The sequence below is a fragment of the Photinus pyralis genome, unplaced genomic scaffold (genome assembly GCF_008802855.1).
Source record: "Photinus pyralis isolate 1611_PpyrPB1 unplaced genomic scaffold, Ppyr1.3 Ppyr1.4_LG2, whole genome shotgun sequence".
Classification (NCBI taxonomy): Eukaryota; Metazoa; Arthropoda; class Insecta; order Coleoptera; family Lampyridae; genus Photinus; species Photinus pyralis.
In genome coordinates, this window is record NW_022170403.1 from 24,575,882 (window position 1) to 24,591,488 (window position 15,607).

At 33.9% G+C, this 15,607-nt stretch overlaps 1 protein-coding gene across 2 annotated transcripts in view; it reads right to left on the reverse strand.

The window, feature by feature from the left end:
• Positions 1–15,607, reverse strand: part of LOC116164590 (palmitoleoyl-protein carboxylesterase NOTUM-like) — an 88,736-nt gene that overhangs the window by 57,416 nt on the left and 15,713 nt on the right. The window lies entirely within an intron of this gene.

The window sequence follows — 15,607 nt, forward strand, 5'->3', positions numbered from 1 at the left end:
CTGTAGAATTTCGGTTAACTGCCTACAGTAATCCTTCGGGGAATTACGAGCAAGGAAAAATACCTACCATTTCGTATACAAAACCCTTAGTATACTTGCTTTTATCAATTTAGAACAGAAGTGAAAACATGAGCGTCATTTTTTATATTCATGACGTCGAATGGTCACAAAATAGTGTTTTTCGAAATTAAATTGCCTGTTTTGAATATCTATATGTTTGAGTGTAACCCTTATCAGAAGAGTATTAATAAGTGAGAATATGCAATTACACCAGGATTTTATATAGAGCCTGTTCATGTATGTGGGTACATGCACAATAAATGCTCAGTTTTCATGAGAACGATCCCGAGTTTGACTTAGGCGTTACATTAAGCCCTTGTAGCTTTGTCTGCGACATTCATATTTGTAGGCACCCACCGTCTTACAAACTATTTAAATTTTCTTGCATCTTGCGAATCCAACAAATAACCTTTTGCTTGTTAATTTTCATCGTATGATTCTCATCTATGATAAATTGTGCCATACGAACACCAATCAAATCTACTTGTGTCTCCAACCGTGGAATTGTAAGTGGTTTCCATGGTACAACTCTGGTTTTCGACTCAACGAAGGCAGATTTCACAGTCCCGCCGGAGAGATTCTGAAGTAAGTTACAGCTGAAAAGGCTTTCTCACTGGCGTCGATTTTACTTTCCAATAGTAAGTGAAAACCAGAGTAGAAACGAGTATTCGCCCGTAAAGACAATTCACCTGCAAGTTGCGGTAAGAGCAATAGAACGATATCGCCGATTGAAATTGAATTCCAATTAGGCCTGGGTGTTAATTGGATTATCGCGTATTGAAGTTTGAACGCGCTTATTTGGGTAAGCATAATTAATGACTGACCAGAAGAACCAGACGACGTGCAAAGAAGTCTCAAAAGAAGTGCGCTTAAAAAACTTGAAGTTTGATATCGATCCTATATTTTTCCGATAGCAGCAGGCCAAGTAATTCATTGATTTAATTTGCGCATCAGTCACCAGAGGGTATAGTCTTCTACGAGAATTGTTAACCTCTATGTTAGTAAAAAAGTATAAATTGTCGAAACAGCTTAGTAAATGGTTGGGTTATAAGGATATTTACTTTCTTGGTAGATCATTAGTCGGGAAGCAAAAGACATAAAGATTCAATGGCCGCCTCGTTTGTAGTAGTAGTTGGTATAAAACAGTTCCTCTTGTTGAAACCTTTAATTAGAATTCCATGAAAGATAAAGAAATCCCTAAATCTAATCTACTACACCTTCAAGATATAGACTACCCATTGCAAAAATTCCAGAGCTAGATTCCATTCCCCTAAAAGTGAATAAACACGGCAGATGTGGGTCTCGACGGACGGACGGACAAAACGCAAACAATAGCGCATTCTTTAAGAATAAAAAAAAATATTGTAAGCACAGCTACAACTTAAGTACGGGGAGCGTGTAAACCATTTACTTACGTACGCGAAGTATCGACTTGAAACTTGAATTGCAGTAATCTAATTTTTTGGTGTCTAAATGAACAAAAAAATACAATAAATTTGAGGTGGTTTTGGGTAAAGGAATTAATACAGACAGTTGCGGTATTAAAAACATAAAAATGACCGCATTAATTCAATCGTGACAAGCTCTTCGAAACACCGTGTATATTTTATCAACCTTGATCGACATCGCAAGTACGAACTCGTCCACCGAGATCTTTGACCAGTTGAAAGGGACGATTGCGGAATGAATGAATTGGAAACTACTTAATTTCAGAAGAACTGAATAGCCAATTGTCAACATTTATTGAATTTTTTTCTCGTAAAGAAAGAAGCGGCGAAATCTCTGGATCTCGACGCCATTTCCAAATAATGCACCGCGCCACCCCGCCCACGTTTACTACAACAGTCTGTCTATTATTTTGCTTCTCGCTTGAAGTCGACGGTGTGGATTCTTCTAGAGCAGGAGTAGACCTCGCTTTGGCGCCATATATTAGTTGTTTTGCGACCTTAAAACCGTCATTTTATGTCCTTTCGGACAATTTTTTTGAAATTATTTTTTCCGCAAACCTTGTCCTGATAATAACAAATACAGCAATAAAATATTTATCTGATTTGGCGCAGTCGTTCTTAAGTTATGCGCGTACATGCATTTCAGCGATTAGAGTTACAGTTTATGAACCCGTTCCCATTTATGTTTACCAATGTATTAGGTCAAAATTGTTATTAAACCAAAATTAGTTTAGCTGTAAGGAAAAGTCACTTTTAAGTTCATATTACATTCTCTTTTTATTACGTTAACAAATCCTCAGAATTCCGAGTAAGTTTTATTTGATTAATAATAAGAAAAGAAGGAATTTTCCATTAATTTTTTTAATCAATACATTCAAAGCTTTAGTCTATCATAATAAAATAAATAAAAATAAATAAAGGTTGCTAAGTAACGCCATTTCAAATATGACATACAATCTGGGACGGAAATAAAAAATCCTCTCAGATCGCTTTCTGCAAAAGCTTTCACAAACGCACTTGGTTTAGAGTATATATGCCGCCCAATCTATTCCACTTTTCAATCGCAGTATTGACCGAAGTTTTGAATCAATGCACCAAAGGATCGAAGATTTAAATTACCTTTGACATTTTCTTCATATCAATGCCAGCATTAGTGATGCTTTTAAGACTTTGTTTGAAAGATCCTTCCTATTCATCCACGCCAACAACCTTTGATATTTATTATAATAGGCTTTTGCATTTGGATTTTGCAGGTACCAACTTTTCTGCTTCTGCAACAAGCCACTGAATGGACGGTGTATTATCTTCTTCAACAGAAGTCTTTTTTATTTACAGAGACGGAGATTTTTATAAATTAGAATAAACAGCCCACATACTATAAGAAACGCGTGTATAATAAGCACTTGCGACTCGTTGCACGCGCTTTAAAGACTTGATTATACACTTGTTTCTTAATATACTACTATAATCAAGGTCGTGTGTACTTAAAACAACAAATTTCGTCGATATTCGGAATTCGTTTTGCACCTCAGCTGTTTGGGGTTGCTGAAAAAAAAACTGAAATGCAAATTATGGGTTGTTGAGGGCGTGCATCAATCAAACAAGGAAGCGAGACCTACAAATTGTTTTTCTGGTGTAGTTTGTATTTGTACTGTTCTAGAGGGCAAAGCTTTAGTGTAATACAATGTATTACAATTTCTGCACGGGAGGTAGGTACCAATCTCTGCCAAATATTTTTATTTATGTATTGTCCCTCTCTTGTTCGGGGTTATTTTATGTTATATTTTACCCTATCCACAAATTCTATGTCAATAGTTACATACTACATACTTCAAAATGTTAAACATTTCAGTATTGTGCCAAGAACTGGCAACTTCTTTAAATTCTTTTGAGTTATGCTTTCAAATTTAGTATATATTTTCTTCAACTCCCACTAAGACAATTGCAAGCGGTAACAATCCATTATAGGATTTTCCAGGAAGTCTTCTTCTTTATCCTTTCAACCTCAAAATACACTCCCTTTATCAAATTTACTAGACTAAACCTCTCCTAACCCCTACGTAACACATTGGTCATATTTATAGTTCCTACGTGTGAAAGTATCGAAAAAAGAAAATATGTAAAATATGATAGCCTTACCACAAACATTTCAGTTTAGTCCGCCGATGGTTACAGTTTTCCTGCCGAAACGTATCCTAATAATAAAATCGTTATTTATTCCACGATTCTCTGAGAAAAAAGTTGAACACTTAGGCGTTACCTACCTCAACTTCGTAGATCGGGGAGGGAAATGCTAAATCCAATATCCACTGACAAGGACAATAGAAACACAATTCAGAATTGCCTCATGCAAAAATACAGTGGCGACATAAAACTGTTGAAATCAAATCCAATATAAGTTATAACATTTTATTATTTGTTAAAGTAGTTTACTAAATGTTAATCTAAGTAGAAGATTAATAATCGGGTAATTTAGAAGTGTGGCTGTGGAGAATTGTGTCTTTATCTGGAACCTAAGGGTTAATGGAGCTTATTTTACAAATGCGATCTAGTTTGAGTAGTTTAATAATAAAATTAACTCGCCGAGTGTTTGCAATTCGCATTCATGGCGCGAATTTCTCCTCTAATAGACGAAAGAGTGGGCTTTAGGTTTTAATGGTGAATTATGTCTAAAACTCGGTTCAAGCGTCAAAAGATTTTAAAGTGGTCCATAAATTTTCCCATACCGAAAGCTAATACGCTATTTGACTGTCTTACCTAATAAATACCCTCCTCTCTCTCGTGACATTTTATAAGAAACATTTTCTTAGTTTTTGGTCGACATGGGAGGACAATATAAAAGTTTTTAAACGAAATATAAAATAATTTTTTACGCGATACGTCTTATATAACACTACGATAATTAGTTACGAAACTTTGTTAAATAAATTTGTAAGTTCATAACTTGAAAACGAAATTCACTTCAACTTGAAACTTTGTGTAATTTAATTAAGACGTATATTAATCAACTTGTAAATTCGGAGTAGTAGTCCAAACAAAGGCATCATAAAAATGGCATTCTGTTAATGATAAAACTCTGGAAGTAGTTTATTTGATGGTTGCTTGTATTAATTAGAATAATCTAACTAGATTGTGGTACACTGCTGATTGAAGTTTTTGAGGTCACAAAACATCATGTTTTTTATGCTTTAGGTTTGGGGGTTTGATTTCCCGCAGGAAGGAACGCACTCAGAAAACCGCTTCACAGTTTTTGCTTACAACGCACGTGGGGTGCTAATTTATTCCACGAATTTAATTTAAATTTTACTTTAACCAATTTAATATCTACTATTAGATTTTTATTTCTGAAGAGGAAATATGTGGGGGAACGGTGCAGTTTATTTCCAAAAATGAGTATGTGCTTTATGATTGGATGCGGATCTTCTAAACAATAATGGCAATTGACAATTAGAATGTCGGTAACCTCTTGGATGATAAACATTAACAAGCTTTCTACAATACTACAATCCGATGCTTTCGGACGGATTGACAAAATTGTACATTTTTCTTTGGGAAAATGCACTAAGTAGACAGTTGAATAGGAAAATTCAACTGTCTACTTTCTGACCCCGTTTTGAGCTTTACCACCATGGATTCCCACCAAGAAAATGCACTAAATCGTCCGTAATTATATTTATCTCCCTTTTCGATAAGTCATAAACGCAACCAAGTAGCGCAAAGGTTGATTTTAGCGATAGACAAGGACCAGATTCCTGGACTAGAAGGGGTGGTTATTGCATTTGCTGATAAATTGAAATTGAATAATTTCGTGTGATGTGCAGGGAAGAAGAGGTTTTGGTTAGTTACTTCACTGCACGATCGGAAACTAAAAAAGTCTCAAAATCCTTTCATCGCGGCTTCCGTGTATTTCCTTAATTTCAATGTCATGTTCTTTTTGCAGGTCCTTTAATTTAATAATAATTGATAATTATGTTTGCAGTCTCCGATGGCTAGCTTCAGCGTGATTATTCGTAATTCCTCATGATTAAGTGTTATTTGGTAAAGATTCCATATTTCGACTGGAAACAAAGGTGGACCGCCTATAGCATTGGACTTATTTTCTACGTTTCGAAAGTTATGATCTTCGAAATTTGTGTATTTCGAGATTTTTATTTTCGAGGTGATGCACCAAGATTATGGAATCGAGATTTTTATTTCGAGATTTTCACCTGACAGGTGTTGTTGAGCCACAAAGAGATAAAAACAGGTAAGGTATATTTGTGGAGGAATGGACAACATACATTTAACAGTTTCAAGCCTTCACAAGCATGCATTACCTGTTGTTATCCTTTTTTCGCGCCAGCAACCTCCATTTAAAGCGTCTTGAGGGGCATCATTCTTAGTTCACCGCTCGCGGTTCGCAACTTTGGTTGAAATAGACCATCAGTGGTTTGTTGCGGAATCAGAAGAAAAGTCGCTAACTGCAAAATCCAGTAAAGCCTATTACAAAGAATATGAAAAGTTGGCGATGGATGCATAAAAAGCATTTTACGAAGAAAGTCCTAAATGCATTGATAATGCTGGTATAGGTATATGAAGGAAGTGTCAAAGGTATTAAAATCTCCATCCATTGGTGTATTCATTCAAAACTTCAAACAATCCTGCGATTAACAAATGGAACAGATTGGGTACCAAACCCTAAATTAAGTGTGAAGATATTTTATTTCAGCCTCAGATGACAGTTTCATACGTCATAATTGAAACAGGGGTGCTTTAAACGGCGATTTTGATGCAGTTATAACAAATAGTATATTATATACCAAGGGACTAAAGTGTGTTTTTTAATCCCGAGGGTGTAGATTGTTGGCAACAAGCACCTGAGGGATTAGAACGCACCCTGGGACGCACTTTAGTCCTGTGGTATATACGCTATTTTATGCTCTCCGGTAATCAGTTACAGCAATTTCAATGATAAAGTTCAAATTTGAAATAAGAAAATTTGATTGATTGTAGAATCAATATACTTCGTCATGTCAAATTATGACCGTATAAATGTACGTATAAAGGTAACCCTAAATCATTAGATTGTATTTGACATTTCAATGTGTACTGTCACTTGTTGTCCCGCTAGGCGTATTTCTCTCTCTAGAAAAAAAGTGACACTTTAGTCCCTTAAGCGAATGACAAAACACGTTGATTTAATCCACGGAATGCAAAAATAATAATATATCAGGGAACAAGTACATATTCCTACCTATTTCTTCTTTTGTTCAAATTATCGGCCCCTGCGTTTTATACAATCATTCAATCAAAAGCTTTCAATGATTGCGGTCTTTTCAATTTACCGTAGTTTGTTATTTAGAATTTCCCTTCAAAATATGTAAAGATATACAGGGCGTACCATTAAAAAAATTGATTATCTTGATAATCCGATCTGCAGTTGTTTTTCTAATTACCGCTACTATCAGTAATCGTGAGAAAAAATGCTTCATATGTCCTAATGTAACCAACTTTGTAGCTGCAATAATAACAAAGTTATACACGGAGAAAAATGGATTGTTAAAATCATATAGTAAAAATTATATTGTAATCAGTACGAGAACAAACCTCGACACACGCTGTACAATATGAATATGTCTAATCAAAATTATTCTCACTATAATAATGATATTGTATTAAATATGATCTTAGATATTTAAATATATCCAAGAGCAAATAGATAATAAACATTAAAATATAGTGCGTATGTGTACGTGGCTCGCAATTTTGGTGAAGTTTATTAGATAAATTCTATACCACTTATAATCATGAGTGATGTTCCAGAGATTTTGAGGGTTGGGCCAATACAATATGGCAGTATAAGTACAACAAAACTGTATTATATTGATTATTATACCTTATTGTTGCAAATATATCATGATTTTTGAACTTATAATTTTATATATTCGAAACCAATATGTGTGTATCCTGATTTTTGGTAAAAAAGGAAGGTTATACACTGCCTTTTTTTGAGCCCCGAAAAAAAAATTGTCTCAGATCGACCCGGAAAAAAAATTTTCTTATAGAATGTGGCCTGTAGAATCCATAATTTCCAACAGTTCCAAGATTGGGCTACTAGTTCAAAAGTTACAGCCCTTTGAATTTTCTTTCGAAATTGGTTTCTAGTCTATAACCTTTGATTGAGAAGTCTGATCGAAAAAAGTACGAATTGTTTTGGATTCTACGCGCCAAAATTAATAACAAAAAGTGTTTTCCCGAGAAATTTTGGTGCAGTCGATTTTTGATAAAAAAGGAAGGTTATACACTGCCTTTTTTTGAGCCCTGAAAAAAAAATTCTCAGATCGACCCGGAAAAAAATTTTCTTATAGAATGTGGCCTGTAGAATCCATAATTTCAAACAGTTCCAAGATTGGGCTACTAGTTCAAAAGTTAAAGCCCTTTGAATTTTCTTTCGAAATTGGTTTCTAGTCTATAACTTTTGATTGAGAAGTCTGATCGAAAAAGTACGAATTGTTTTGGATTCTAGGCACCAAAATTAATAAGAAAAAGTGTTTTCCCGAGAAATTTTGGTGCAGTCGATTTTTGGTAAAAAAGGAAGGTTATACACTGCCTTTTTTTGAGGCCCGAAAAAAAAATGTCTCAGATCGACCCGGAAAAAAAATTTTCTTATAGAATGTGGCCTGTAGAATCCATAATTTCAAACAGTTCCAAGATTGGGCTACTAGTTCAAAAGTAACAGCCCTTTGAATTTTTTTTCGACATTGGTTTCTAGTCTATAACTTTTGATTGAGAAGTCTGATCGAAAAAGTACGAATTGTTTTGGATTCTACGCACAAAAATTAATAAGAAAAAGTGTTTTCCCGAGAAATTTTGGTGTAGTCGATTTTTGGTAAAAAAGGAAGGTTATACACTGCCTTTTTTTGAGCCCCGAAAAAAAAATTGTCCCAGATCGACCCGGAAAAAAATTTTCTTATAGAATGTGGCCTGTAGAATCCATAATTTCAAACAGTTCCAAGATTGGGCTACTAGTTCAAAAGTTACAACCCTTTGAATTTTCTTTCGAAATTGGTTTCTAGTCTATAACTTTTGATTGAGAAGTCTGATCGAAAAAGTACGAATTGTTTTGGATTCTACGCACCAAAATTAATAAGAATTCTGGTGGAGTCGATTTTTGGCAGGGTGTGTATATTAGTTGCAATAATCTAAGTTACTTATTAATACAAAGCGGAGATGTTAACTCCCGTATTACAAAAGCATGCATATGAGATGGTTGCCGTTACATACAGTTTTTTGTATGCGTTAAAACAATATATAGTAAAACTAGCTATACACTTGCAACAATATTATATGATAAATTTTATAATTCCTTCATAGCTATCCCTATACGTATTATATTTTTTGATAGCTATTATTATATTTTTAATTACCTTTAACATACATTTTTCTCCGTGTAGTTATCTAGTGACCTCACTTTGAACACATTGTATTTATGTACGTACCTATAACATCTACTTTTAGGTATTTGTTATAACATAGAAAACACATACACACATACCTTTACTCGATTGAGTAGTCTGAACAATTTGTGAGATTCTTAACTTTCTTTAATAAAGTTTCGTAGTTAATCTTGTAATAAAAAATATTAGCGCGTTTCCATTCTGGAGGATAAGTTGACTCACTCCAACACAAATTCAGGAATTTTAAAATAATTTCTCTATAATAGCGTAGCATCTGGTTATGGATGCCATCCTTTCCCGGTGAACACGACTTGGAATCCATATAATTCTTCCAAAAAGTAAAAGTTGATAAGGGGTATAGATTCTTTTCAGGTTTGGTGGCCCAAAAAATGGGAGGATAGCTTATAGAATTGATCAGCAATAATATTAGATATATTTTACAGATTATTTGTAATTAGTAATTACTCTCTCAGTGTTTTGCAAAAATATCGAGTAATATTGGAACAGATTTCTCCGAATATAGCTCCCACTTTCTTCCACACTTCACGATTGGTCATCTCCGGTGTCATGGTGGATACGTATTGTTGCCATAATTTTCTCTGTCTTTCCAGTACTACCCGGCGGAAATGTGAATTCTATAGGATTATCCATTGTGGTATTACGACAAAATTTATTTTTTTTAATGAGATTTTTTTTAGTTGACCGTCATGGAACCATCTTTTTTACTTTGCCAGGTTTAGATTTTTTGAATGCTGCAATTTACTAGTTGGTACTTAGCCTTAGCTATCGTTCGAATAGCAGGATTGTGACCTCAGACTTAATAATTATGGGAAACTATGATATGTATAGTGGGGTAACATACTGATACATCAATGGAATCAAATATTCCTTGCTTGAAGGTTTTTTGTGGAAAATAAATGAAATGAAAAAATGATTATTAGGTATTATTATTATTATATACGATGGTATACCTGTTCTTATTTGCAATATACATGCTTCAACTGCATAGCTTTGTGGTAGATAAGATATTTTTTTCAATTTCCCAACTTGATTCTTATATATTTCTATTTTCTCCTCAAAATACCTTGGCATAATAATTAAGTTCTGAAAATCTCATACAATGTGGTAAATACCTACCAAAATAGGCGAACGATTTTATAATCCCGTAAATCCTGGCGACATTCTTAAGTTTTTAGATCGATAGATTGCATTCCTTTTAACAGATTTGTCATATTCTGTGTAATAAGATATACCGATATAAAACTTAGAGAACATCAACAATTAAGTAACTAGGTATAATACTGATGTCTATCGTCATTTAAATGATGGTAGAGGTAAGCGACTGTCACAGTTGGCGGTCTTCGGTCTCTTTGGTTACCTTAGACACATGTCACTCGACCAACATTATCATTTTTCATACCCAAAGCACGGCGGCAATACAAATATTGTGAGTCAGCCCTCACAGACTTTAGTGGGTTGGACGATTAGCTTTCCTGATTGATGGGGCCGAAACCTACAATTAATAAACCGTCATTGTGAACAAGATTCCATCATCCTCTCAATCATCCCCAATCAAATAACCTTACCGCAATGAGATTAACTCAACGCTGCATTTACATTTTAACACATTGTACATAAATTATAACCGGGCCAATGTAATACGCCGCTATCCCCTTTCTGATTAAATTCCCTAATTTTCATCTCTTGCTAAATGACCACTAAATAATTGAAACAATTTATACTTGCTAAGTAGAACCTTAAAAAACGTAGCATAATTTCATTTGGGGTATCAGTATAATTTATCTTTCACCGAGGAAATTATAAAATTACAAACATTTTATTAAGTATACTTTGATACGACGCGACAGTTAAAAATTAGTATAGCAAGTACAATTATTACGAAATGATGGTGTTCCACGTTTAAATTTATATGGAGGTAATTACAGTTAGTGTGGAAATCGTGCCAGAATTAAATCACTAAATCAGATTAAACCCTATCTAACATTGTAATCTCTCGACACTTTTCTCCTAATACCCTTTTTAATTTTAAGAAAGTGAAACACTTTCTAATCGCTCATGTTTGGTGAAAAATATTTAAAATGTTTATTATTTGGGACATCAGGACAAACTTCATACTACTTTCGAGAATTTTAGCAACGTTTTCTTTTCAAGGTGAGGCAAAGCCCTTGGAAGAACCATTTTCAAAAATTGTACTTTGTTTTGGAGTTATTTTAAATCTGGTTACAAGTAGGTACCTATTTTGAAATTTCAAGCACCTCAGCATTATGAGGTATTCGAGTTCAAAAAGTCAAGTCAAGTTTTTGTGTATGTTATTTAAACAATTAAGCTAATTTTAAACCCTTTCAAGCTTTAAATTTGAAAATTTCAATTTAAAACAGTGACTATTCTAAGTTCACGATGAAGTTATTCTCATTAGTGTTCATCTTCTTTGATTTTTAATTTTGAAAACTACCAAACAATGAAAATAGGTATGTCAATTTTTTCTAAACTACACTACAAACAATAAAATGACTCAACCCTCAAAATTTTCCACTGTCCAAGGCTTTCTTCCTTTTATACCAAGCGTATTCCAACACTATTATTGTTTTTAATTTTGCGATGAAAAGACTTTTGAATCTTGAGAGCGTTTTTCAACTGTCATATCTTTGACTCGATATCTACATTCTACATAATTTTCGGGTAGTTTGAATAATATAAAACTTTTGTCGTAAAGTATTCTTCTGATACGCAAGTTGAGTTTGTATCTCCTGTCCACTATACTGATGGAGCGAGTTCGGGCCGAGGCCGTGTGAGCGGGTTGCAAACTAATCGCCTATCTAAAGACATTTTTGGCCCCAAGTATTATATTTTGGAACTTGGATTACGAAACAGTCATCATCGGTTTACCCCATAACTTCATTATGGAGATTTTTATGGCCTCTAATTGTTTTCAAAAACAACTCCTCCAAAATGATGAAGACGTTCTCAGGTTCGTGGTATAAATTCTTTCGATAATTTCTTCCTTATGTTGAAATACCTTGGAACTGACCTTTTTGGTACTTCTACTTTCCGCTAGCTCAGGTAAAAAATAGGAAAGAATTTAGTTCATTCCCCTTTCACTGATATCTCATTAATTTTAAGTTGCAACATTGACTAATGGGGGGTATTAGTTAATGGTTGCAATCAAAATTTGGGAAAATACTGATTTAGAATTTTATACTCCATTTATACTCAAATATGTTTTGGAGAGTTTATGTAATTCTCTTTGAAACAAATATTTCTATTTACTTCTTGTAGAACAGCAAACATTCGAAAGACTTATTCAAATTTGAAATACATTTATTTAAAAGTAAAAGAAGATTAAAAGAGAAAAACAACCTAATTTATACTAATTACCCATTAGAATGAGAATACCTCTAAATCTAAGTAACTCTATCTTAGAAATGTAATGATTATGTCCATGTAAAAACAAATTGCAATAATTAGAAGTTTGTAAAAAGGTGTACAAATAGTGCCATTTCGCGGAAAGTGTCCATTTAGTGTATATGAAGAGCAAACCAGCTAAGTACGGGATCAAAATATGGATAATAGTCGATGTGGATACATCGAATAATTAAAATCTTCAAGTATATGCCGAAAAAGCGAGGAAGATTTGGTTACAGTCAATTTATGTACCTATTCCGCTCTTACACAAACAATTATTATTTTTTCAAGCATCATTTGTATTACTCTTACAAAAATTACAAATTTTAAGTATATAACTAGAATAAACACTGGGATCAGAACTCTCCCCACAGGTATTAGGGAGTTTTAAAAAGTACCTGGTATTATTATGAGCGTTTATACAAGAAAATGTATTAAACTTGTTAAACGCTTTTATTAAAGCTAATGCCCTCCAGTAAATCGTTTTATTAGATATACGTCTTACCTTTATAACTTTTATAAATATGCCAATAATTGTCAGAAGTATTAATGCCAATAGCTTATTACTGTTAAAACTTCTCACTAACATCATCAAAGCAGCAGCGCAGAATACGTCAGTTGTAGGGATATTTTGTCTCACTTTTACCACCATATAATTTTTATCTTTGTAGGCAAATATAACCCTTCATTTATGTTCGCCTTGTTTGTTTTTACAAATAGAACTTCCAGTTAGTGGCAACAAATTATGTTTGAAGATTGATTCCCGAAAGTAGGTATCTATTGCGAGATGTCAAATAATAAACGTCCTCATTTTGTTAAGGAAATGTAATTAAATATACCACTGATGGTAACAAACCGAAACATGATTTAGGTACGTATATAAATTACTTTTCCTTTGGATTTTCTCACCTGAAAATTATTCACCAAAGAAGCAGTTTTGTTAAATGAATTCAAAGCAACATTCTGTTTTACCATACCCCTTATCTTAACAGCATTTTTGTTTAAGACGTTCGAATAAAATTCTTGGGGGGAAAACTTTAAGCAGTGGATATGTAAAATCCAAATTAATGTCTTTGCCAATGGAGGCATTGTGTAAAATGTTACCTTTGACGCGGTTATCAATACAAAGCTTTTGTGAAGCTTTAGATAAAAGGTGCCGCTTTAAAAAGCAACTTTAACAATGATTTTCCAGTCAGAGTACTTATCTGTTATAATCCTTCTTAAGTGGGATAAGTAAAGTTGAAGCGTCCCGTTGAGAAGGGTGTGGGTAGAAGTCTATATCTATGCATCATTTCATTTAAACTATGTGTGGGGCCTCCGTGCCAACCAGCAGCGTCTTTATAAAGGTGATACCTTTTTGCATTTCAATTTAGGAATATTTATGGGTCTCGAGTGGGCGAATTTCTTTTAAATAGAATTTTACTACCGCGGCGGTGTATCTTTATAACGGTTCTAGTTGACACTTCTCGGTGTTTAATAATTAAAATAGGACAGGTAGGGTGTGCATATAAAGAGTTACGAAAGATGCATGGCATTTTTCGAATACAATGAAACGGTTACGCCTGTGTGACTCTTGCAAAGAATTTCCGCTTCGGATTAACTTCTTAATTTCAAAACATTTACTCATTTAGACAGAAAACTAAATTTTTCATTCACAAATTTGTAAAGGACAATACCAAATCCTCGTGTTGTTTTTCTACTACGGTAAGAACTACTTAGCTCAACAAACCTTACCATTCGGTCTTTTATTTCCATTTACTTTTGTTTTTAATACATCATGGGGCACGCTTTTCCTCATTTCATGGATTTCTGAAACGTACTTCTTTGTTTGTACAAGTTTGAATCGTATAGGACAAGTAGCGGATCGTATCCCAAATCGAGTATGGAATCATTCCACCGTTGAGTATTCAAGCGTGTGCGGACAAATTCGCGCCCGAACAATTCGCACTCGGATAATTCGCACACGGACCATTCGCACTCGAAAAATTCGCTCCCGGATAATTCGCACCTGGATAATTCGCACTCGCACATTTCACACCTTGGACATTTCGCTCCTGATGCATAACTCGCACCCGGACAATTCGCACTCGAAAAATGCGCTCCCGAATAATTCACATCCGGTTAATTCTGTAAATCTTTGGTTTATTAAAATTAAATATTTTTAAGAGGCTACTAGACGACTGCCTTTACAGAATGTATGTAGTAGTGCACATCTTGGTAAACATCTACAAATTTTTCAAATAATAGTTATTTGGTCTTTCATTTTCAACACATCGCGATTCTTAAGTATTTCCATTTCTTAAATATAATCACGCTGGTTTTTTTAAGTTGTATGAAGAGTTTGATATAGTTAAATCCTGTAATTTAAGAACACATAATTTTTATCTACTGCGCTTTCGTTTTGAGAAAATAAGAATAGGTAACTGAAACGTCTTTTGTGGAGTAATTAAATACCAAATAGTTAGTGTTGTGGTGGTGTTCAAAAAAGGTATATTTCCAGTTTTCTTAGAACCAGTTTTACGTTTTTTTGACCACATGGCTATATGTTGATTATTGGTGACTGAGTAAAATTATACTAACTGCTTATTTTTTTTTCGTTATCTTTGCTACAACTATGGTAGTGAATGATCTTAAAAGTTTCCTTTTGATTTTCTTACTGTTATTTATTTTATAGTTTGAAGTGATACATGGAAAAATTCTGGCATTTTTTAAAGAGATTGTTAATAATCAAAACAGTAAAGCTTTTAAAAATCTTGAAACGTTTTAGGAACAGGTCGATATTGATGATTTTTTCTTTTAAATGTTTGTAATTATTAAGTACCTATATACTTCCTTTTTAATTTTTGTATGGCACACCTAGTACTAAAGCAAAACCCTTAGCATTGGTAATTGCGCAACAAGGAAGATAGGACATCATTGGAAAGGCTTTCCTTCTCTGAATTTGGTGAGACTATAATTTTTTAGATTTGATATTTTCGAAATATTTTAAAAGTAAGTTGAGGGCGCGCTGTTGTTTATGTCATTGGAAGGATGTCGGGCCGATCACTGTGTAATAGAAGCTAATGCGATCGTGCGTCAAAACTATGCAGTTGCAAGTGGTATAAAAAAGAGAAAACTTGTACCTGCAACGTCGAATGCGCTGAAAATGAAACAACTAAACCAAAAAAATTACATATCCGAATTCAGAGATGGGCGACCTTACCAACGATGAATCATTTAACATTTTAAGGGTTGCACTGT